This window comes from Nyctibius grandis, chromosome 7 (assembly GCF_013368605.1).
Source record: "Nyctibius grandis isolate bNycGra1 chromosome 7, bNycGra1.pri, whole genome shotgun sequence".
Taxonomy (NCBI): Eukaryota; Metazoa; Chordata; class Aves; order Nyctibiiformes; family Nyctibiidae; genus Nyctibius; species Nyctibius grandis.
Genome location: NC_090664.1, coordinates 17998800 through 18025680, shown reverse-complemented (window position 1 = coordinate 18025680; position 26881 = coordinate 17998800). Strand labels below are relative to the sequence as shown.

The following is a 26881-nucleotide window of genomic DNA, read 5'->3' as shown; positions in this document are numbered from 1 at the left end:
GTGACTGAACTTCTTAAAAACGTGCACTTTACAAATTTCAGTAACTTGATATTGTTAGATATATTTCCAGAAAGTGGTTAATTCATTATTAGTAAGACCAAAAAAATTCTACAGAGTTCAATAGCACACTACATCTGGTTATAAACAGACTAAAATATTCAAGGATATGGTCTAAGAAGAATTTAACAAATCAAATTCCAGGAACTGATCGTCCATCTATCTTTTATTAACTCTCTTTTAACTGTTTGAAAATGCACTTGTAAATCAAGAAAATTTTTTTTTTCAAAAAAGTCATTCTTCAAGACATGTTTACGCAGAATTTTTCAACTACTGTGAGATAATTAAACTCTATTCACATAACAATGGGATAACACTGCTATTTAAAAATATTTTTTCTATTAAAAATATGCAAAGCTAATAGTGTTAAATTGGAAACAGCACTTTCCCTTTTTGAAAAGCTGGTACTTGACTCAGTTTCTACAGTGTTTCCATCAGAAAACCCAAGAACACAACCATCTAGACACATTTTTAAAAGAAAGTCCTAGAAGACACTGATTTTGCAAGTAAGTACACAAATAGCTCCTGTAATCTGACCACTGCTGTCATAACAAATTAAGTTGCATTTAGAAATAAACTATGAAAAACATACTCACTTTGAAGGAATAAGTTTTGGGATTTCTTTTTAAGAAATTAAATTAAATACAATTGTCTACTCACGAGTATATTAAACAGTTTCAACTAAATAGTGTTTTTTTTTAATTTGGATTAGCATCCTAGTTGCAATATACTAGCATATAAATATATTTTTATTTTAGAGCATACTTTGAGTTATTAAGCCTGGCATGAAATTTTGTAACAAGATGTAATATATCTAATTCAAGAGGGCTTAGAGTATTCCTGTATTACTTATTAATATGTTAAGTGAATGTTTGGACAATTGATTTCAACTAGGTTTTGTGACTAAAACATGTGACAAAATACAATTTTCAGATTACATAGTCCATTTGTCATAACTACTGCTCTTTCTAATTTCTATAGGTGTTAAGAAATTATGCAAAAAAAGCCGCACTGACTAAATAACGAACAGTAGCCAACTCAGAATTTAAAAGCAACCATCAGCATCATTTGTATACAACCATTAGCAAAGTGTCTTTACTGCTTTTCCTTGCTGTTCTGCTTTCCTGTTTCCTTCCTTTGCTTTTTATACCCTCCTTCCTGCATTTTCCCCTTAAACAAATCAAACCCTGTAAATAAAGAACAGTGAATACGTATATTTGCAGCTGACTTATTACGGTGAGACTATAGTTTTGTACTGAAGTAATAACGAATAACAACAAATGTATAGCTCAGATACCACAAGTCAATTCAGTCACAGCTGGATCCAATCAGTGACTGGTTTGTTTAGAAAGATCAACATATTTAACATACTAATCCTGTAAATTTTTACTGAAACAATAGAAACATCCCCAGCCAATGGCTTAAATAATGTTTATGTAGCAAAAGAAATAGAAAATATTACTTTATATAAGTTCTGAAAACAGAGGTGATGACAATGTATTTCATACCAGTGCAGCACAACAATTTTCACGTTATTCTTACAGTTCCGATAATAGTTTGCAACAAGTTACACTGTAGAGTGGTGTCTATCCCTGCATTGATGTTTTCTGGGTTATAAATGAGTTGAATACAGTATGAAGAATGGGAAAAGCATGTCACCCAATTAAAGCATTTGGACTAGCTGAAATCAAAAGACAGACTTACAGTGAATATGAAGAAAATTGTACCAGTGGAAATGAAAAAATAAAGATATTAATAAGTTACTGAAATAATTACAAAAGGGAATATAGGATTATGTTAAGATTTGTATAACAGGACATAAAGTAAAAAGATTATTTTTCTTGAGAAGTAAGAAAGAAAGCAACTTGACTACATAAAATAGAGAGTAGCAGTAGCAGAAACAGGAAAGAAACTGCCCATATTTTATGGTGATGACATCCTCATGTAGACTGGTTTACTATGTCTGAAAGATCCATACTCGACATTTCTGGAGCCTACATGGGGACTACATAAAACAATACCATGGCAAAGGCAGACCATCTGCCAGACTTCTTGAACATTATTTACAGAAAATAGCCTTTGAAATATGAATAAAGCACTCCCCTTACTTGTGTAGATGCATGCATACCCACATAGGATGGAGGAAAGCAAGAGTTCGGTATAATATCATATGCTAGTAGAAGGGTCCTAACATCTCGAGTTACTCCAACGTTGACAGAAGTAGGTATCAGGAAGAAAATGCAGATAACAATTTAACTTAAACTTCTAAATGGAAGTGTTTAGGAAAGCTACATTTTGCAGCTAAGAAAATAGACACAGCAGTACATACGTTCCGAGAGTCTTTATATTTCCCATGACCCATTAGTCCTAAAACTATGCTCCTGCTTGGAAGACTGAGAACATAAAAAATCCCAGTGCTTTACCACTTGTTCTCACTAAGTCTTACTTCACTATCCTTTCAACATACATTAAACTAAAACCACTTAATAGGGCGGAGGGGGAGGGGGGCGAAGAGTGGAAAGAAAGAAAAGAAACTAGCTTAATTTTGCTTTTCTCTGTTCTTCCTCCCCCAATACTGTTTCCCTCAAAAAGAAATGACATAACTGAAAATAAAAGTAGCAAATCATATAAATTACCCTGATATTTCACTATTTTAGTAAATACATTCGATTATCTTCTCATCAAGATTCAATGGTGTTTCAAAGTTCTGTGCTAGATCTCAACCTGAATGCCTTTCACACAGTCTTTCCATTTAGTAAGTAAACTTTAGATCACAATTTAACTTTGGATAGCCACGTATTACTTTTTTTGACATGTGTCCATCATAATACTACACCAGAATTAAAAACTGAAAATACTCAAACGTTCATCAAGTAGTACTGAAAGTATTTTAAGAAGAACAATTTGTTTAAAAACAGAATATGTGGCATGCTTAAAGTATGGAATTTGGTTACTGAAGAGAACCTAGGAATGTCCCACTTCTGCACTGATTCTCAGGTATACATATGCACAAAAGAGCATTTCAAGACGCCAGAAGCTAAGATACTCACTTGTATTGGTTTATTAAATCTGTGAATACAGGAGCTGCTGCATTTCACAGTCTATTATTTATATGACAGAATGAAGATCTGAAAACATGAAATATAGCCTTAAATTATTCACTTGTTCTTATCACAAAAGGAGAAACTGTCAATCTTACACTAAAAGACTTCAAGCATATTTCCAAAGGTTTCATGAAAATTGCCTTATTTATCAAAACTTTATTCCCTCCGTTTGTTCATTAAATACTGTAGCTCTGCATTAAGGTCAAGCAGTGTCAACCAATTACTGTTGTTGGAAAAGTCCTACTTCCTTAATACTCAAAGAAATCACGGTATATAGTGAATTATTTTAATAGGCAAACTGAACACTGTTTACCCAAAGTACATTTCAACCATAAAAATGTATTCCAAGGGTTTCTATCAACAATCAATTATAGTACTATTTATTATCACAACCGCATTAAGCATGACTCTGTGTCTGCTTAAATGCCAGGCTTAAAAAGTATACATCTATTTTAGTATATTCAGCAATATTGAATATTTTAGTATATTCAGCAATCTGACTACTACCCACTATTTCTGACTACTACCCACTATTAGTATTCCAGGTGGGTAGGGATGAGATTGAAGAGAGAAGTGCCAGGGCTATCAAAAGGGACTTCAGGGCCCTGGGGCGTTTGGTGAAGGGGGTAGGTGCGCAGGTGATATTCTCTGCAATTCCTTTGGTGTTTGGTGAAAATAGGGAAAAGACTATAAAAGTACAACAGATTAACATGTGGCTAAGAGACTGGTGCCGTAGGTGGGATTTTGGGTTCGTTGACCACGGGGCGGCTTTCATGGCACGGGGCCTGCTTATGCCGGATGGGGAACAGCTGAATCAGAAGGGGAAAAGGGTTATGGCCCAGAAGTTGGAAGGGCTGGTTAAGAGGTCTTTAAACTAGGTTCGATGGGGGAGGGGGATAAGACCAGGGCAGCCACAAATGAACCTAGGGGGGACAGGCCTGCGTCAGGGGCAAGGCCGCTAGCCCAGCTGAAGTGCGTTTACACCAATGCACGCAGTATGGGCAACAAACAGGAAGAGCTAGAAGCCACTGTACAGCAGGAAGGTTATGATGTGGTTGCCATCACAGAAACTTGGTGGGATGACTCTCATGACTGGAGTGCTGCTATGGATGGCTATAAGCTCTTTAAGAGGGACAGGCGAGCAGGAGAGGCGGTGGGGTAGCGCTGTATGTTAGGGAGTGCTTGGACTGTGTTGAAATTGAGGAAGATGGTGAGGATGACAAGGTTGAATGTTTGTGGGTGAAGATCAGGGGGAAGGTCGGCAGGGCGGACATTACGGTGGGAGTCTGTTATAGACCACACAACCAGGATGAGCAGGCAGACGAGGCGTTTTACAAGCGGCTGTCAGAAGCCGCCCGGTCGCCGGCCCTTGCACTCGTGGGTGACTTCAACTTGCCAGATGTCTGCTGGAAATACAACATGGCAGAAAGGAAGCAATCTAGGAGGTTCCTTGAATGTGTGGAGGACAACTTCCTCATGCAAGTGGTAAATGAGCCCACTAGAGGAGGGGCCCTGCTTGACCTGTTGTTTGTGAACAGAGAAGGACTAGTGGGAGATGTGAGGGTCGGTGGCCATCTTGGTAGTAGCGACCATGAAATGTTAGAGTTTTTGATAGTGGGGGAAGTAAGGAGGGGCAAAAGCAGAACTTCTGCCTTAGTTTTCCGCAGGGCAGACTTTAGCCTGTTTAAGAGGTTGGTGGACCGAGTCCCTTGGGAGTCGGTCCTGAAGGACAAAGGAGTCCAGGAAGGCTGGACATGCTTCAAAAGGGAATTGCTAAATATTCAGGAGCAGGCTGTCCCGGTGTGTAGGAAGACAAGCCGTCAGGGAAAAAGACCGGCCTGGTTAAACAGAGAACTTAGGCTAGAACTTAAGGAAAAAAAGAGAGCCTATTTGCTCTGGAAGAAGGGTCGGGTAACCTGGGAGGTCTATAGGGACGTGGCCAGGTCGTGTAGGGAGAAGATTAGAAGGGCCAAAACTCAATTAGAGCTTGATTTGGCTGCTACAGTCAAAAATAACAAAAAAAGCTTTTACAAATACATCAACAGCAAAAGGAGGGTCAAGGAGAGCCTCCACCACTTGCTGAATGAGGAGGGTAGTGTAGTGTCAGGGGATGAGGAAAAGGCAGAGGTGCTCAATGCCTTCTTTGCCTCGGTCTTCAATGTCAAGACCAGTTGTCCTCAGGAGACTCGGCCCCCAGAGCCTGAAGTTAGGGACGGGGGGCTGTGTGAACCTCCCATGATCCAGGAGGAGACAGTTAGTGACCTGCTGTGCCAGTTGGACACCCACAAGGCTATGGGCCCGGATGGGATTCACCCCAGAGTAATGAAGGAACTGGCAAATGAACTTGCCAAACCACTCTCGATTATCTACCGGCAGTCCTGGTTAACTGGAGAAGTTCCAGCTGACTGAAAATTAGCAAATGTAATGCCCATCTACAAGAAGGGCCAGAAGGATGATCCAGGGAACTACAGGCCTGTCAGCCTGACCTCGGTGCCAGGCAAGGTGATGGAACAGATCATCCTGAGTGCCATTACACGGCACATGCAGGACAATCAGGGCATCGGGGCCAGCCAACATGGATTCATGAAAGGCAGGTCCTGCTCAACCAACCTGATCTCCATCTATGACCAAGTGACCCGCTTAGTAGATGAGGGCAGGGCTGTGGATGTAATCTATCTAGACTTCAGTAAGGCATTCAACACTGTCTCCCACAGCATCCTCCTAGACAAACTGGCTGCCCGGGGCTTGGATGGGTGGACTCTTCAATGGGTTAAAAACTGGCTGGATGGCCGAGCCCAGAGAGTGGTGGTGAATGGGGCAAAGTCCAACTGGCGGCCGGTCACTAGCGGTGTTCTCCAGAGCTCAGTTCTGGGGCTGGTGCTGTTCAATATCTTTATAGATGATCTAGACGTAGGGATTGAGTGCACCCTCAGTAAATTTGCAGATGACACCAAGCTGGGTGGGAGTGTCGATCTGCTGGAGGGTAGGAAGGCCCTACAGAGGGATTTGGACAGGTTAGATAGATGGGCCGAGACCAATGGCATGAGGTTCAACAAGAACAAGTGCCGGGTCTTACACTTCGGCCACAACAACCCCACGCAGCTCTACAGGCTGGGGGAAGAGTGGTTAGAAAGCGGCCCGGCGGAAAGAGACCTGGGGGTGCTGATCGACAGCCAGCTAAACATGAGCCAGCAGTGTGCCCAGGTGGCCAAGAAGGCCAATGGCATCCTAGCCTCTACTAGGAATAGTGTAGCCAGCCGGTCTAGGGAAGTGATCGTCCCTCTCTACTCGGCACTTCAAGAAAGATGGTGAGGTGTTGGAGCGAGTCCAGAGGAGGGCGACCAAGCTGGTGAAGGGTCTGGAGGGTATGACCTATGAGGAACGGCTGAGGGAGCTGGGGTTGTTTAGCCTGGAGAAGAGGAGGCTCAGAGGTGACCTTATTGCAGTCTACAACTACCTGAAGGGAGGTTGTAGTGAAGTGGGAGTTGGCCTCTTCTCCCGGGCAGCTAGTGATAGGACAAGAGGACACAGCCTCAAGCTTCGCCAGGGGAGGTTCAGGTTGGACATCAGGAAGAATTTCTTTTCAGAAAGGGTTATTAGACATTGGAATGGGCTGCCCAGGGAGGTGGTGGAGTCACCATCTCTGGATGTGTTTAAGAAAAGACTGGACATGGCACTTAATGCCATGGTCTAGTCGACAGGGTCGTGTCAGGGCAACGGTTGGACTCGATGATCTCTGAGGTCTCTTCCAACCTGGTTGATTCTGTGATTCTGTGATATTCTGTTCTTAGCTCAAACTAAAGAAAAGTAACAAAATTAAGTGACCTATAAAGCAAACTGAAAGGTAAAAGATAAACCATTGAATTTTAAAGAGACAATATCAGTTGGTATAAACATTCTGGCTTCTGTCCTCATTTTCTATAGGTGGGCAAGAGGGCTTGGCTCATATGACGGACCTGAAAAAAATCCATCCTGCTTTCACTGCTCCTAATTTTATAGTTTTATTTTAGGGTAAAATTCTCCATCTAGCAATATACAAGAAGAGGTGAACATCAGATGAATGATGGATTTTAAGTGGTCACACACAAATTTATTAAACACCAAGAAAAGGCCACCCATGGGCCATCATACTAAATAACAAAGTCACAGTCGTTCAGTATAGAAAGATTTCCATAAGCTATTTTGAGGTAACAATTTGGGATAGAGTCCCCCTTGTCCTAATTCAGTCTTTTTCCCAACCCATTTTAATGGCCTGCGGTTCAAAAGGCTAGAATGATGGGTTTAGTATGTAATCACCTCTACCTTTACACTTCACATAAGCAAAATTTTGGATCTCATTTCCCTTTGGAACTGACCTGTTTACTCCCATTCCACCTGGTACATAAGACGTGATGAAAGAACACTTAATTTTTTGATGGCAAACTTTGAAATCTTACTGCTACGATCACAACTGTGCCTTTCTGGAGTTATAAAACAATGAAAACCAAAGAAAATTTCTTCTACATATCCTGTTGGCTTGTCTCACTAGAAAAAAGTTTTCATCCATGTCCTGTATCAGTGATCCATGAGACCTACAATGACACAAGACACACATAGCATTGCTACAAACAAGCAAGAGAGGAAATAATATAACAAAAGAATGAAAAAAAAACCCTGCAGAGTCATGCTGAAAATTATGAAGACAGATGTAACAGAGTAGGATCTGTGGTCTCACTATTTCCAGAGGGATGGATCACCTCTTCAGAGGGCTGGAGCACCTCTCCTATGAGGAAAGGCTGAGAGAGTTGGGGTTGTTCAGCCTGGAGAAGAGAAGGCTCCGGGGAGACCTTATAGCAGCCTTCCAGTACCTGAAGGGGGCTTATAATAAAGATGGGGACAAGCTTTTCAACAGGGCTTGTTGCAATAGGACAAGGGGTGATGGTTTTAAACTAAAAGAGGGTAGATTTAGACTAGGTATAAGGAAGAAGTGCTTTACAATGAGGGTGGTGGAACACTGGAACAGGTTGCCCAGAGAGGTGGTAGACGCCCCATCCTTGGAAACATTCAAGATCAGGTTGTAGGTTGTACGGGGCTCTGAGCAACCTGATCTAGTTGAAGATGTCCCTGCTCATTGCAGGGGGGTTGGACTAGATGACCTTTAAAGATCCCTTCCAATCCAAACTACTCTATGATTCTATTCTATGATTTGATGATTCTAAGATTCCAAGAGAACAGAATAGAGAAAAGAAAATCAAGAGCGGCAGAAAAGGGAAAAAAAAAAACCCCACACCTCATGGGAGAACGAGCCCTCTCCTGTCCCCCCAGGTGGGATAAGTCCCACCTGCAAGTTCCAGTCTACCATTAAAACCTGAAAAGATTTTATAACCAATTATTGAACAACCACATTTCTAGAAGATAAAAGAAGATAAATTTTAAAAATACAGATCCCTTCAAACTCATCTGAATTACTTCGCCGAAAAGGTGTTAACTGGCTTAACAGACGAGAGGTTAACAGTAGATGTGATACAAGCTTGAGATCAGAGAGATTTTAAACATGTTCCACATTGTCACTGCCAATATAACAAAATACTGTCTAGACAGAATCACCATAAGCTGGACACAAAAATGATTGAAATCAGAGAGCAGTTGTTCCTGAAAAGAAATTTTCAACAGCTCTGTGAAAGCGGGTATATATTTCAAATGGATCTCAGATATCTTGTTTAGATCTCTATCTGGTATTTTCATAACCATCCTTGTCACTCAAAGGTAGTGTGGTTATAAAATCAGCATATAACACAATGCTGGGAGAAACTAGCGGCACCTCAGAGGATGGGATTTAATTTCCAAATGCTTTTGAAAATTGGGAGATAAGGTCAGAAATCACAAGGTGATTCAATAAAGACATATCCAAAGGGCTATATTTAGAAAAGAGGCATCACAGACATGAACACAAAACGGACCAGCGATAAAACATTACACAAGGAATCAATGGATAGAGAATACAAATCAAAAGAGTAAATTTTGTGGTATCTTTCAAAAACACATCTCACTGAAATAGGTGGGCAAGCATGTGATGTGTATGTGGGGGGGTGGGTGTGCGCATGTATGCACATGCACGTGAAGAGCTGGTAATTACTTTTCTTCCATCTCTTACTGTGCTGTATACAGTTTTGGACATCATAATTCTTAGAAAGGTGTAGGCAAACAATGAAAAAAATCAAGGGGAGTGTGGCTTCTAGGAGTGCTGGGGTGAAGCTTCTCAAGAAAAGGTTTGATCAATGTACTTGATCCTGGTGCGGGAAAGTTTGAAAAAGATAGTAATCTGTGATCTTTCAAGCAATACATTTCTCCAACATCAGTCCACCTGCCACAGCCAACCACAGTAAGAGACTGAAGAAAAAGGAAGGTTGCCTCAGTGCATCTTCAACAGCATAAGCTCTCTCACCTAACCTCCTATCTTCAGACTCCCATATTGAAAACCATCACATCAGCTTCCTTTGCTACCAGACAGGTGGAGAGAAGATTATTACTTTGTGTAGTTGCTTTTATATTTCTTTGACATGAGCCAATACTAGATTGAGCACATCTGTGGGTAACTTCTCCTGTTTTATCATTCTTTGGCTAAAATTACCTACAATTTCACATAAGAAAAAATGCATCACTGATAATTTTTATTTTCGTGTTACATGTGGGCCCTTAAAAGGAGCACGAACAGCTTTGTATGTGAAAACCTAGCGCACAAATACTACAGTTGAAGAAATGATATCCTGAATTGCACAACACGAAAACAAAGTGTTTTTAGAAGGCCTTCTGGCCTCTTCATCCATTTTATGGATAGCTCTTAATCCCTTACCTTATATTCTATAATAACAACTGAAAATTGTTTGCAAAATGAAAGTGGCATGCTAATCAACAGCTCTTCTGCAAAGAAGAGAACAATCTTCAGCTTTACGGGACATGTCATTTCAGTATAGTGGATCAGAAGAAATGGATCTTCTGTACTGATGAAACCATCCTGGTGAGGACAGAGAGAATAAGCTCTGCTTTTCTAGATCCATCAGCTCTACTGGATAACACTAGCCAGCAGTGGGAGATACAGAGGTGGGTTGTAAGATAAGGAACAGGCTAGAGGTAAGAAGAGCTGTTATAGCTGGGAACACAGAATTTGTTAAAGGAAGTCTACTGTATAATTACATCTGAAAATTTAGCAAGATGCCCAGAGGCTGGCTTGCAGCTGTCAGGAACTGGTAATGCTAGAGTTCTGCTCAGAAGGCAACCACTACTGCAGCTGAGCACACCTCCCCGTAGTTGAGCTGACTTTGATAAGGCAAAGGAACGACTTCAGCTAAAATTAGTAAGATTACACAACACATGAGATTATACCTGTTCTCCATAAAAAGTGTCCAGAGATTGGGCACTATTTTAAAGGAAATGAAATTTAAATCTGCTGGTTCGATACTACATTAAACATTTTTTGAATAAGTGACAACAGTAGTATTTTGTGAATTGCATATTTTGTTTAATAACATTTAAAATTCAGGGTTTTTTTAAGATATTATTTCATAATCAAATTATTCTCACCTACAGGTTAATATCAGTTTGCATATAAAGTCATAGTTTTCACTTTGGTTTATCTGGTCCAACCAAATGAAAATGAATGACTGAATTGCAGACAGAATGCAAGATTAAAAAAAAAAAAAAAAAATCTGTATATCTGTTTCTTCCTTGGATTTAGAGCTGAAGTGATATTTCTACTGAGAAACAGAAACTACAAACACTTACCCAAAGTGGTAATCTGCAGACAAACTGATCAAGTGTGAAATATGATTAAACCAGCCACTTTGGAAAAAAGGTAGGATTAAACAATTGCAAAAATTGCTCATTTTATATGAAGTTAAAGACTCTACTTAAAAAAGTATAACCTGCTAATTCAAATATTAGCAAATTAAGTGCTGAGGATGTTGGAAATTATCACCAACCGTAAGTATTACTGGTATTTATTTAAAACACATTCGGATAAAGAATTGAGCAAGAATCATAATACAGTCATAAATTTGACCATATTTGGAATTTTGGCAGAATTCAAAATTATGTCATCGTATTATCATCACAAGAAAATAAAAAGCTCTAGAAGACACAGCAGAGACTGCAAGCCTAAAACAAAACTTTGTAGCAGAATTATTTCTAAATGCTATGACAGCTGCTTCTTTTACTTCAGACTTACAGTTTTATATGAAATTATATGAATATATGAAATATATGGCTATTTGTCATTATGGACTATAAGGAGAGAAAATTGAGTGTTACCAGCTACTGCTTCCATTTTGAAAAGGTGAAGACTGAAGGAAGTGCTTAAATCCTCAAACAATGTCTACGTGCTGTACAGGCAGCACATCATCTACTCCATATTTGCTCCATCAGCCTGAAGATATTCTTGTTTGACACCTCATTATTATAATCAGTACAGTTGAACTTTCTATAAAAAGGTAGAAATATTTTCTAAGTATCATAGGCTTTGCTCGCTTAGAAAAATGTTCTAAACTTAAGACTGAATAAAAGTTTCCTTTCTGTGCATCAAGTCTGGCTTTTGCTCAGCGTAACAGGACTGTGACAGGACTGCTTTTTGCCATCTACAACATTTCATTTGGGGAGGGGAAGGAAAAAAACCTAAGAAATCAGCTGTTTTATACAAATTTCTCTCCTCTGATTTTCATTATATGAAGATGGACATTTGAAGGATGATCATTTCAACAAAAGAGGGGCACCTACTGAACACAGGAAGTTTCAGTCTTGTTTGATTTTTACAGATAATTAATCTTTACAATTTAATTTATTCCTTTGCTTTCATTTTGAAAGTAAAATACAATCACTTGAAAAATTGAAATATTTGGAAGGCATACAAATGAAAGTACCTTTTTAAAAAAGAGAAATTAAAACTCATTTTGAAAGCAACTTCAGGAGCACAATACTGATTTCAGACAGTGATCTAGGTTTTATTCAATATGATTTTTTCAGGACTGTCTAATTTCAAATATTCTGAGCCTTGATCCATTCTGGTTGCACAGAGATTGTAAATGTAAAAGAAAAACATCAGCCTTCATATTCATTTCCTCTACTTCAAGCATAGTAGTTTCCTATGTTGACTTTTGTCATTTTCATCTACATTACACTATATAATGCAGCTTTAAGGACTGCGATGATCCCTTCAGGAGTGAACAGAGAAGAATTCAGTCTTTCATCTAAAATATTACTGTAGAAGAACAAAAGTGTTTTCATGAAATAGTTAAATTTATGTATCAACAATTCCACAGTAAAATATAAGAAAGCAAACTACATTAAATTGCTGATAGTTGCATGTTCTTGCTGTTGCTCTAGACAGCCTTTAAACTTAATACTGATTTTGAAAGAGAACAAATGTCTTGTGTGGAATTTTTCTGTAGATTCTAATATGTAAGAACACAAATCTATAAATCTAGGGGACATTTTTACCTTAATTTTAATATACAAAAAAAAACCCCAAACATTAAAAAAAAAAAAGCAGAAGAAAGAAAAGTCAGAATGACTTTAGTACATAATGCAAAATGAACACTGCTCACATTTGTAGAAAAAGCTCTCTACCCAAGATATGAACCTTGTAAGCAAAACCTTTGTATGGAAATACAATTTTCCAATACAATTGATGAGTGCTAGTTCCCCAACTGCCAAAAAATGAGTGAAATCTGCCTAAGGTTCCAAGTAGCTCTACTTCTTTTTAAAATGCTTCTGCAACTTGATATTCGTATCATCACAAGTGCAGTGTGTATTCAGAATGGTTTTAATACACAGGGATGTACAATACCACACTTTGAATGATGAGTGCTGAAGACTAGTCCCACTAAAGCTCACAGGCTGTGAATCAAGACAGCTTGCTGATCTTACTACTCTACCTCTGCGAAAAATTATTTTGACTCTGTGCATATCTGCACATATATATAAGAGACTGTCCTGTCTTTTAGATTATAACTGTCTTTAAAAAGAATATTTGCTGGTTTTATGTTTTAGGTAAGGAGTTATGACTTCTGTTACTCTTATCACTACAGGTATCCATAACATAGGATAATTTGCGTTTTCATCCCCCTGATTAGCACTTACCTATGTATCTATCCACTGAAACCACCAATTTTCAAAAAAGTTGCATGGCACAACACAACTAGATATATGAAGTCAACATTTACTAGAGTTTTAAGACATATGACCATTTTAATGAGATTCAGGTTATCCATCCACATGAAGGCATACTTTAACATAACAGCACTTACAATAGGAAGAAAATAGCCTACTGTTTCTAACATTGCTTTCAAATATTTTAAATAGTTTGCCTCTATTCTTTTCCTTATAAAATAGAGTATGTCAAAGAGCATATAACAATTCCTAAATTAAGGAAAGAAAAACAAGAATGCACATTATATATAAAGTAGTAATAGGCAGAGACAACTTCACTAGGCTGTGACATATGACATCTGGTAGACTATTATCATAATAAATGGGAAAAGTAGGTGAGATTCTGTCAGCAGCAAGATATGAAGAAATGCATCTTCATCAGAATGACAAACATCTGCCTTAAACATAGGTCAAACAGAAATTCAAATATCTACAAGTTAAATATTTTCACTTTATTTAATCCCCTTTTTTATTTTAACAATTTCACTGATGCATAACATGTCTTCATTTATCAGAGATATGTATTTATGTAATCTAATTTCTTTTTAGTGAGGATAAACTAAACTTGCTCATAATCAATGGCTACAAACTCAGAAGAAACAGCCTATTACTTTTTCACACTTTTACAAATCACTTTAACTATGCAAAAGAGTAATTAGATTGTCAAACAACAGTCTAAAAACACTATTCATCAATCTGTGACTCCTATTGGTATATCCATGCAGGTATCACACAGGTGTTGAAACAGATTCAGCTCTGCAGTTGACCAGTTGAATGGTGAGACCACCAATCTCCTGGGGATCACACTACGTATGTGATGATATGTGCTACAAAAAATTTTTCTCATCTAAGAAAAAGGAGAGGAAAACAGTGACTTTCTGAAGGTAAGCCATGTTCCCACAACTCACGTTTCTTACAGTTAATTTTGCTCCATGCTTTATTTTTCAATTTCATGTCATCAGATGAGAACAAATCAAAAGAATAATCATAAAATTCTTATTCCATGAAGACTGAATATTGTCATTGGGTGCCTTAAAAAAAAGTTAGAATGTTGTCTTTTTATTTGTGACTAAAGGCAATTTATATTTAGTCCTTTCAAAACTAGATACACACCTGCAAAGTAAATTTACCAGATTATAGCAATTTTCTGCATGTAAAAACGTAACAGAAGTTTGAAGGTCACTGAGTGAACAGTCAAGTCACAATGCAATGATGGGTTTTTGTAAGAGTCACAGATGAAAGAATTCAGGAAAGTAAATGGAAGAGGCATTTTTTTTTTTTACTTGCTTTTGATATGAAGAGTTACTTGGAAAATCAAATTCCCCAGAGATACTGAAATATAAAATTTTGAGAGAAAGATTTAACCTTAAAGGTGGAATATTTAATATTGCTGTATTCCTTGATATCCATTTGCTTGATGCCTTGTTAGTTTTGGGGTCTTCCCAGTGCTGTGCTGGTGAAGACAGTCTGTATGAAGGTATTTACTTTTAAACTGCTTTCAGGAAACTAATGAGAGATTTGGTCACAGATTTTCAGACTTCAGTAGAAGTTGATGGCATTAAGATACCAGAGAGATCTACTTGGCAATTGTGTCTCTACCTCATGTGTACTCTCACTTCATAACTATTGTCTCTTGTCAACACATAAATGAGGCTGCTTGAAGTGTAAGGAAGGAAACCACAAAGATGTTGCAATTTTGATACACTCTAATAAATGCATGACAGAGTTTAATGCTGATTTAAGGTAATCTCACAGGAGACTGGCCCAAACAGATATCCCATTTTGTCCCTATCACTGCCTTCCTCCGGAAGACAAGTTTCTGATGTGAACCAACTTGTGTGCAACCTCTCCCTCTCCCATTCACTGACAAAAGAGTTCGTAAATACAAACCTCTTCTAAACTTCTTCAGGCTTAAGAAGATGGAGCATGAAGAAAGATGGAGTAAGGCAGCTAATACGTCCAAAGAAACATACGTAAGGAAAGTGGAGATTTCCTTTTATATGGGTTGAATGCTAATCCATTTTGTATGGTTGAAATTCTGTTCTCGTATCAATTTTATTGTTTTCAAATCAATTATCAGAAGCATCTGGAATGTAAGATAAGTAACTTCTGAATTGCTGTTTTTTCTCTAACACAAATCCAAGTGAATGCATAAAGACTTGCACAAGAATTTAATAAAGGAAGATGGGGAGATCTAACGCTGCATGAAGTTGGGGTGGGGATGACGACAATGAGCTAGGGCCCAGATTCTACTCTAGATGGTAGGTGTGGACACCCATTCTTCAAAAAGTTGGGCAAGTCACATCCTGCTGGAAGCAGTGAGAATGGCACTTGTACTTTCAGAAGTTTTACTTCCCTTTATGTAGTGTAGCACAGTTGCAATAGGAAAAGGGGATTATACATGGATTTAACACAGTGCTCTACCATTTACTGGACTGAACTCGTGTGTTTACTGCTCTTCTACTCAGCAACAAAAGAGGAAAAAAGAGAATAAACAAAATACAATAACCCTGGTAGACAGTAAGTGGTGACAGCCACATAGACCACAATTTCAGCTGATGATAACTCTGTCCTTTTGAAATTTGCTCATGCCCGAAATTAAAACAAGAAGAATATCTACTGAACATTACCATCAACATGCATGGCTACACCACACTTCATAACTTGGTTACTAAAAGTTTAAACTAGAAGATCCAGGTTTAACGCACTATTCTGTCTGACTCAGAACACAGTTTTGCATCCTGAATCGGTCCACATAAAGAAGACAGATTTGCACATAGCACATTCCAAAACAACACAGTAGCTGTACAGGGGCAGGATCTACCTTTCTCTCTTAAAACTTTTCCATAGATGCTTTCTGGAAAGAGACAGGTCTTTGCACATTTCAATAAAATCACCCTTCAGCAAATATATATTGCCCATCAGCTCTACTAGAAGCTGCAATCAAACTGGAATAGCTTTGCATCACGTGATAGATACGATCCTGAATTCACCATGTTTCTCAGCAGCAGAAGCATCAAATTTCTGATGTTGAAGACAAGGAACTTGTCAGACCACAGCAGTGGGTTTTAGTGAAGTTTCTTCAATAGATTTAGGAGGAGCATGGATAAGGATGAACCACAGAAAGAAAAGTCACAAGTAAAAGAAAACAGACATGTTTCATAAGTTTTCAACACTCAGCTAAAGTTCTCAGTGATTTTCCTTCAACATTTGGGGTAGGCAGTACTAAAGGGCAAGACTTTTTAAGGCTGAGAAATGCTTTAGCATACAATTGATACACTCAAAGATTCAGACTTTGATCTTGCTGGTAACACCACCTTTTTCTCTTCAAGAACATCTACTCAAGTTACAGAGCATTTCTCAAATCACATCTTAAGAAAAAAACTGTCAATTTGCTACCCTAATCTGACCATCTTTCACAAAAGAACTCTTATTTGAAACAGCAGTTACAGTGACCTCAAGAGGAAGATTTTAAAATAAAAATTGTAATTAAATATGGCTGACTTTGGAGAATTGAAAAATAAGAAAAGTCACAATCATTACCTGTTCCAGATTCAAGAGAAACTAAAATAAGGTACAGAAGTTAAATGAATGGGATATGGTGTATTTCAATATATCTCATGTGTTCTTTTTCATTTTACAATCCAAACACAAAACCAGGTATCTTGAGCTTCATTCACAGAAATTATTTAGAATTATGAAATCACTACTATTTTATAAATAAAAATATAATCCAATCATTAATGCTAGAAAGCATCAATTTAAGCTCACCACCTTTTACAGGAAAAAAAAAAAAACCAAACAAAAAAACAGACAAAAAAAGCCCCCAAAATCTGACCATATTTGTTAATTCCTTAATGTAAACTTTGAATTGATACGGTAAACTTGAAGAACCTGAAATTCAATCACAGTAATCTAAATGACCAGCTAATAGCCAGAAAAAATAATAGATCTAGTGCAGGTTTTACTCTGTGGCATAAAGCTGTTGACAATACAGTCCTCAATAAAGAAAAATTGAATTATAGCCTTAGGGTGGTTTAATTTGGTACAAATTTTGAATAATGTTATATACATTTCCAAAGCAGATGCTAAGAGACTCTACAAGGACACTCAGCTCAATCAGAAGCCAGATTAAAGTTCCATCTGGAACGAAACAGTTCCACAGCTCTATTACAATTAGCAAAGTCACCAATGTCAGATTCAGAAGTTGGGCGATGTGAAACTCCTTCTCTTCAAAACATAGCTATTAGCCCAGAAAGCAAGCAAGTAGTTGAAACACCTCTTTAAAACAGAACTTTTTAAGCAGTCACAAACTTGTGCTTTTGTAGCTAGGATGAAAACTCTCATTTGGATTATTCGTAAACCACGAAAGCTATCCAGACACAACGATTTTATATCAGCTCTCCCATTGCATGCATGTAGCATTAAAAATCACATGTGTTCGAGTAGCTGCAATACTCAAAATATCAGCATGCTGAAAACAGCACAGAAGCTATTTGCATGAAACAAAATTCCAGATTGATTTTGAATTGCCCTGATCTTTGCCTCCCCAATTCCCAGACTTCTTGTTACAAAACAAAGCATTTTCCCGACATGTCATGCTGAAGAACAGCACCCTAGAGTGATCCATCTTTAGACAAAATAAGAACAGAATTACCTATGAAACCTAACAGCTGAAAGTCAAAGCCTAATTCTTCAGTCAAATATTCAATGTAACAGTGTTTTCCTAGATTTAAGCAAGGACCAAATTTCAACTCAAGTTTACTAAAAGAAAGCATCCTTTCAAAGAACAATTCAACAAATAGCAGTGCTGATACATAGACAGTAACAAACACATTCAAGACAGAGAAACAAAATATGCCACTTGCCTTAAATTTACTATTTTACCATTTAAATAAATAATGCATCATACAACTAAGCAAGCCTGAATGCGGAAGTTAGAAATCAAATGCCCACATCTTACATCTCTTTCCCCCCAAATAAATCCACACTGGATAAGTAGCAACACAGACTTTTAAAAAATTACATCTCATTACACACATTTTCATCAAGAAAAGACTCGGTTAAAGAGCATATTTATGTTTTTTCCAGTTGCTGGTTACATTAATCAGCCTGATTTCTACTATGAAATAGCAAGCTGCTAGGTCTGAAAATATCTACAATGTTAATATCTGGATAAGAGCAAAGTCAAAAAAAGAGATAACTATAGCCACTGTCCAGTTAGCAGCCTATACTCTTATGCAATGAAGAAGTAAATTTCAACTTCCAAAAAGAACAGTAATATTCACAATTTTATATTTAGTACCTTTAATTAGTGTTCAAATACTATCCAACAGTCTCCATATCTGAAATTTAATCTTCAATCTTTAGAGAGAAAAATTAACAATCTGGAGCAACAATGCAACTTTGTCCGTAGTCTGATTCTTGTTATTTCTGAGAATACCCCATGAGAGATCTATTGCCAACACCATGCAGCAGGATGGAGGCAGTTAGAAAAAACAAACAGGAAAGTCTGGTGGAAATCTAAACGGAGAAGCAAGATGTCAAAATTAAGATGACTGCAACTCAATCAATGCCTTTGACAGAACATTGCCTTTTTAAGGCAGTGGACAACAGGAGTGTCCAAGGCTGCTGGTTATACCAGAAAAGGCCAAGGGCATCCACAAACTCCAGTACTGATGAAACCATGGGGAAATGATCACTGTATTTCAGTTTCACACATGAACATAGCGACCCATGAAAACAGCCAGCTCCCCTACCAGTTAACACAGGTTTTCTGAAAGATTAAAAAATAAAATAGCACCCAAAAATTAAAACGTTAATTGACAGAAAGCAAAGTATTATAACTGAAACATATTTCTCAAAGCCTGGGCTGGGGCCACACCACAAGCCTAGGGAGTCTTTCCAATAGTGTCCAGGAAACCATTAAACTCTTCCTCAAAGAAATACCCACGGTGGTAACAGATTATTCATGACAGAGAAATGTTTGGATAGCATGGGTCCTGGTAATCATCTGAATGCAGTGATATAGAGTGAAGCATGGGCCTCAAAAGGTTTCTCCAAGAATTATCTTTCTCAATGTTGAGTACGTAAAAGCATTTTTAAGATGAGGCAATATACAAGACTTTTGCAACAATACAGAACTATTTAGCTTTTTTCCACAAGTAGTAATCACCCACACTTTCAATCTTCAGCATGTTTTTTTATGAAGGTCTGGATTGCAATGTAAAGATTTCCAAATTTAATCCATGACCTGTGACTCTTGTGGCAGAGTCATGAACTTGCACACCTCTGGACAGAAATAGTGCAGTAACTGAAGAATCTTTCCTTCCTCATTCAAATATTCAGTAACCTAACACTGAGTAAACATAACCAGTGGTAGTTTACTCCTCAGTATCACATTACCTGTCCCTAAGCAAGTCATGAAATGACTTGACAAGGGCCAACTACAAGCTTATTTAGCTCCAGACCAACCAAGGGACTGAAAGCACTCAGCAGCATCTCTGAATGATCTCTTTGTCAATGAAAAGGAAAAATATTAATTTTCACTGTTCTGTATATCTCTATAGCTTTTGACCAATGATGAACTCTCACCTACTTTAAAAGATGTGACACAAGCCCTGGTTAATGAATTAGAGTGATTTGAGTTATTCTGGTAGAAAATTCCAGATGATTCCCAGTAGTCCCTTGCCTGTGAAATTTCTAAAGCAGCATTTCTTTTTCTGCTCCTTCTCAAGATTTACATGCAGCTGTTCTAAGACTTGGTAAGTGACACAGGCATAGGATTAACAGTGTACCAATACACCATTCCAACTGCCTCCTGCAATCACGCCACCATCTTAAAGCACTTGGAGAAAACCACCTTGTGGACAAACAGCTGGCTGATGCTGAGACCAGTTAAGAGACTGGATGGAGGAAAACAACTGAAAATGTAATTTAATCGAATTTTTTTTTTATCAACAATTGGCCAGTCTACTCCGTAGCTTAGCAACGTTTTACATTCTTTGTTGATGCTAACCTGGTATTTGGCAGCATCTACAGAAAAAAACACTTATCACCTCTTCTGTTAGATGGAAAACTCTACTCCATTCTAGCAATGACTAAAAGTTACTCAATTATTCATATCTTCATCATCGCTCAGCTGCAGCATATTTCAAGTTCAAGTCATAAAATTCTGGTTTTGAGCTCTCTCTCCTGTGCACTTGGTTGATTTCAGTTTAAATGACTACCCAGAGTTCCATGGGGAAGAAAATTCCCTATGATTAGAAAGACAAAACTCTTTCACATGAAGGACAGAACTTTCTTGAGGTTGGTCCAAGACCACAAAACAAACATTCCCATCAGGTTAACAATCACCATCATCAACAACTCCAAGTTCAAGGTGCACTTCTTGCTCTTGCTAACCCACACATCAAAATGTTTTTTAAATACTTACTACAAAACAAAACTCTTTTGCTAACACTTCTTCCCTTGGAAGAGACTGATAGAACACAGCACTTACTGCACCACTGGAGCATTGCCCAACAATGCTGTGGGGAAGAGAGTGTTGGACCCTAGTCCACCTCAGTACTACATTTGTCTGCCAATAGCTGCCATGCTCCTGCCGCCTTCCCTAGTATTACTAGTGGAAGTTTACCCCTCTTTTTATACGATTCACTTCATGCTGTTGTTCCAAAGGAAGCAAATTCTAAAAAGCTGACAATCTTCTTCACACATGAATCACTTTTCATTGGCAAATACCTTTGCTGTGCTTTGTGGATACCTGCTTTAAATGACAAAGAGGAGACATTAAAATCTGATCTAATGTAGAAGACAAAAGGGTTTATTTTATTTTTTTTTCTATTTAGTTCTATCTTCTTCTGTGTCCATAGCTTGTTAGCCAAAATTGTTTTGAAAAGTTGATTGCACTGTATACAGTGTAGTCCTCCCATCTCTAATGACAGAAATATAATAAAGAATCCCAGTAAATTAGATATGTAAGACCTCTCATGCTTGAATCAAGGTTAGCTATCCTTGGGATTTTTTTCCAGATACACTCCTACCACAACTCTTAAAATAGTGTTCAATAATTACCCTATAAGTGATATGAGGTTTACTAACTCTATAATTTATCACTATTTTCAACAGCAGAGAAAAAAGAATTCAATATTTGGGAATAGCTCCTAAAATTAACTTAATTGGAAAAGAAAGTGTATTACTTAGATATTTATAGAAGTGATAAACTGTCTTTAAATCAATATTTTAATCACTGTATGCAGTCTAGTTTGACAAATCAATGCATAACTTTACCACCAATCTGGAATTCACACTCTGCTTTTTTAAGGAAAACCACGATAACGTTTGTTTGTTTCTTTATAGTTTGCTCTTAGCACCCAAATTATCTTGACCACATTATTCCATTCTGCAGTACGCAAATAGAGATCACTAATTATTTGTTGGAGGAAAGCTCTGATATGTCACCTTTTTTTGGAAAATGCATGCAAGATCTTTCAAAGGAAATCCTACCGAGATGCTCAAAAAAAGTCATAATGGATTAGGTTCTTTTCTGTTTCATAACATAAGGATATTTTTAACACGTAAAATAATTGCAGCTTTGTAACAATGAATAACAACAGTTTCACCTACACTGTGGATTCATTGACAGAGTATTGTGTGGAAAACATTGTTATGAACACATAAAATACTGTGAAAAATTTCCTTTAATTTCTTTTCCTGTTTAAGGAAGCTTAGGTAACTGACCTTATATTTTCTCATCCCCAAGTCAAGAAGTCAAATGCCTTACGCTATAGATGTATACATTTCAAAATATTTAAGTTAACTATTATGCAAGAAGTCAAATGCCTTACGCTATAGATGTATACATTTCGAAATATTTAAGTTAACTATTATGCCTTCTAAAATGTATTTAAAATTAAAACTGAAATCATGGCAATCCATTTTAGGGAATAAAATTACTTATGAAAATTAATTAAATTTAAAAAAACAAACAAAAGATCAGTCTTTATGTGTTTGGTACTATAATCTCACAGAACTGCAGAAAGGGAAAATTAAATTAAGTTAATAAGTGGCATTTCCAAAACAAACAAAAGGAGCTATTTCTTCACAGTTAATAGTCAAGCCATGGAACTCCTTGCCACAGGACGTTAAAACTTCACAGAGGTTCAGAAAGTGACCAGTTTTTTTGGAGGAGAGAGAAAACCGGGGCGGGGGGGGGGGGCTGGATGGGGATGGAGTACAGCTGAAAGTTGTTAGACAAAAAAAAGACACCATCTCTGATTCTCCTTGCCCAAAAGCTTTCAGATCTCCAGAAGGCAGAAGAGCATATGTGGGAAATAATGTCGCAGACTTCTCAAACTTCTCCCTAAGTATCTTTCTTCAGACAGGCTGGAGAAAGGAGACTAGGTTAGAAGTGTGTCTGGCCCGAGTCGCTGTGGTTGTCATAAGCCTCACTGCTAAAGGTATAAAGAAAAGATGGGTGAAAACCTGAGCTATTTCATTTGCTCAATGACTTATCCGGCATCTCACACTGTGACAGTCTGATTTATCCAGGTTTTTTGATGGGGGGAGTTCAATGACTTTCAAAATTGTAAAACAATAGGAAAAGCACTAATCTAAGAAGAAAAAAATTGTCTGAAGATAAAATCCATTGTTTATTTAAAGCACAGTTAACAGTTCAGTTTATTATAAGCAATATCCCATAAAGAAATCCATTTTCATTTCGAAATGCATTTTTTTCTTTTTCCTCTTTTAACATATATCCAGCATACTTACCCTGTAAATGAAATTACCTTAAAAAATTACATATTGCTGTCGTTGTGCACTTAACTCAATATGAACTGGACATAAATAATTAATTTTAAAAGTCCTAAAACCAAATTAATTGGTTTTCCATTTTCATGCAAAACTATAAAAATTATTAGTTTTGTACATGTTAAGGTCTGCAATTGCTTTAAAAAAATGTGTAAATGTACCAATAGTGTTTAGCAATAAACTACTACAGCAAAAGTATATTTATTTGAAAATCAACATTTATTACGTACACCACCCTTCTTTGGGAACATAAGACAGTAAAAACCTGATAATTAATATCCATGTAAGTCTAGATCTTCAAATCATAAATAAATGGCAGACTCAAGCCGCACAAAAAATTCCAGTGATTTCTGTTACCATCAGATATACCATGCTTACAGAAACACTCTCTAATAGTAATACAATTATAATAATACAGATTAGTTCCTACAGCCTGTCCTTTCTATACTGTCATCAGGGGTTGCAAATAATGGACTCTAATACAATCAAAAATGGTTCCAGGAAACTGAGCAAAATATCTGCCCCACCCCGCAAACAACAAGAACCCCTTGCCAGAGCTTATTAGGCTTTTCTGGCACCTCGTATCTACTTTCTTGAACTTGAACAGATGTATTCATGGAGCTTGCTTAAAGTTCACAGATCTAGAGCTGAAATTCTGCAGATCTCTCTCTATTGAAGTCATCTGGGGAAGCAAGGTGACTGTGCTTGGTATTTCCCTCTGATTCTTTCCTGACCTACAGAAGCACAATGAAAAAAACAAGTTTCTATCTGAACAAGATTTAGAGCAAGAAAACAAAGCCCTTTTAATTCCCATTTCAGTCAGCATGGTCACTTCTCTGATTTGTCTTGAACTAGTTATCTGGGTCAAAATACTATCACTTCCTAAGACAAAGATTTCACCTGAAATTCCAAGCCAGGACCCACCAATGGAAAAATGGAAATAAATATTAAAAACCTAGAATTTTTACCTTCCAAGGATTGGAGTTGTAGGTTGTATTGATCCAGAATGTTTAGAATTCAATGTTATTTGGATGGATCATGTTAGGAAGATAATGGAATAGATAATGAAAACTTACTGTATACCTGTTAAATTATAGCATTCAACATTTACTAGCAAGTCTTTCAGCATGGTGTGGAAGATGCATCCTTTCACCAGTTACAGAGACGTGAAAGAGAATCTCAATAGTTTGAAGCTGACTAGTTGATGCACTCCGTTTTTATAAATAAATGCAGTTTTCAACTTTTGCAGTCCTTTCCCCAAGATGAGCAGAAATAGAACACGTGACTGCTTGCACAGCCAGGAGCTCCCTCCTCCCAATCCTTCAGACAACACACAAAGTGAACTTCGAGCTCAACTTTCTAAAACTCTTTTCTCTTTCTTTTCTGAGATGACCAATTTAGAAGCTTGCAAGTAATGCATATAGAATGGCATTACATTTTACCAGTTTTTCAGCTTGGAAAGAGAAATATTTTCAGGGTAGGCCTGGTTCTTTTGTCTCAGAGAAAAGGCTGGTCCAAGTGCAGCTAAATGACACAATGCCTAACAACGCTGTTCTCAGTGAGGTGGCATAAAGAAACAGCTGACTTCCACTAACCCATCCCAGTTCTTTCTTCCTTCACCATTCATCTTACTTTCAAGTCTTTCTTTACCAACAACCTTAATCTTTCCAACATTTTGCTCGTTCTCCTTCTTGAAAGTCACTCCATTGCTCTTTCTAAATCTTCTCTCCAGTCCTCCAACTACTTTTCTCTGCCTTGCTCTACTTATTCCAGTGTTGCACGCTGAGGATCAGCAGGGCCTCTGTACATGTAATTGTAATTTTAAACGAAGACTTTCTGAATAAAAGCAGTAGAAATGTTTAACAAGTGACAAAGTCAACTGATATTCAAGTCAGCGTCCTCTGTAACTTCAGCACTAGCTCCAACACAATCCTCAAAACCAGAGGATGAATGCTAGTTTTCATACCTTAGAAAGAGCTGGTATTCAGAAAGATGAAAGCAAGCCAGCCTTTCAAGGGTAGGTTTACACTCACACAGACACGTCACACCTCATCCTGTTCCTCAGTGGTTCAATCGACCATACCTGAATGTACATTATGTCAATAAAATTCTACATATATCATCAATTTTCTCTCTTTCATGCATGCAATGAAAAAGGAGCTTAAAAATGGGAGAAGGGGTGACTGAGAAAAGTAATTCTTTTTCCAACCTGAGGAAACTTTAGACAAATTTGCCTTTGATAATCGACTGAACAAGCTGCACTGCAAGCATCAAGGGATGGTGCAGGGATATCTAGCAGGTGCTGCAGTTTATCACAAAACCGTCTAAAATAATTGGAAGTGACAACCAGCACTACCACAAATGATTTATTAGTCTTTCACTCAGCTTTTCAGCTTCCTCAGAGCCAGAATAAATAATTTACCAACTCTGTATCTTCCAATCATTAATTCTTCCCTGTGCATCCAAACTACATTTAACTCTGCTGGGTTCAGTGGAATTAAAAACACAATATGAAGACCTTTTTCCCCCCAAGTATAGTATTATCTGACTTTTATCTAAAAGTAAAATTGTCAGTCAAAATTTATATCGGTGATAGAAGGATTAGAGCTAGCAACTGATGCTGAGTTACAAAGTACCTGCGGAATAAAATGAAAGTTAAACTGAAGAGATATCAACAATGAAATGCTCCCAGGGGGTCAGAAGCGTTCTCAAGATATAACGTGCTCATAGTGTCTGAAGATATTGATTACCATTGTTTTTCTGATCCATAAACTAACATTAGTTACAGACAAACATCTCACATGTCCCACATGGTAAATGCAGGATGAAAACACTGGATAGGAAACATTCAGAAAATAAATGAAAAAAAGGGATGTGGGTAAAATGGAAGGATTAAACATAAACAGAATTATTCTGTAAAAAGGCAATACTTTTTGAGGAAACACATTAAAGATACAAGATTTATTAATGTCCTTGTGGTCATATCACAGAAAGGAATAAAAAGAGAGTATTATACAAGGCAGAATTAGAAACAAGGAGTATAAAATGACATAAAACCAAAGTACACTTTCAAATTTAAAACAGAATATATAAGGTACCATATTCCTATTAATTATGTAGAGAAAACACAGAGAAAACAAAATCACATCCTAAATCCATTTTTGATGTCAGCTAGTCTTGTTTCATTAAATCAGCATCTATGATTAAAACCAAGATCATTTTTGGTACATAATGTATTGCATTGTTAGAGCAGCATCTGTTTGTTGCACAGCAACACATTTTTCAGCTTTAATAAACTGTACTCATACAGAAGAAACAATCCAGACTTTGAAGATATAAAAATATTTTTACTTCCAAAAGCATTTTGTACTAAAGGGGTTAATAACATTAATGTGCTAATATTTTGCATTCCAACAAGAGGCTTCAAGCTGTTGGAAACTTACAGAAGAAGAATTTCTTGGTACTAACAGCTTTCTTTCAGTCCTATGGGACTGAGACAACTCAAACTTTAAGTGCTTGGAAGAAAAGCTCTGTAAAGCTATGAAGGCTAATCAATAGGGCTTTCACCAAATGATAATACAGTCTTAAATGAAATAAATTGGCCATAACAAAAATGCCTTACTCTTTTCCTCATCATTAATCTCAATATAGAGTACAGTATGAAATACCAGTCCAAAATACATGCAAATGTTTTCATACTACCTTTAGCAATACAAAAAATGTTCACAAAT

At 37.3% G+C, this 26881-nt stretch overlaps 1 protein-coding gene across 1 annotated transcript in view; it reads right to left on the bottom strand.

The window, feature by feature from the left end:
- Positions 1-26881, bottom strand: part of TBC1D5 (TBC1 domain family member 5) — a 350320-nt gene that overhangs the window by 282992 nt on the left and 40447 nt on the right. The gene's annotated exons all lie outside the window — the stretch shown is intronic.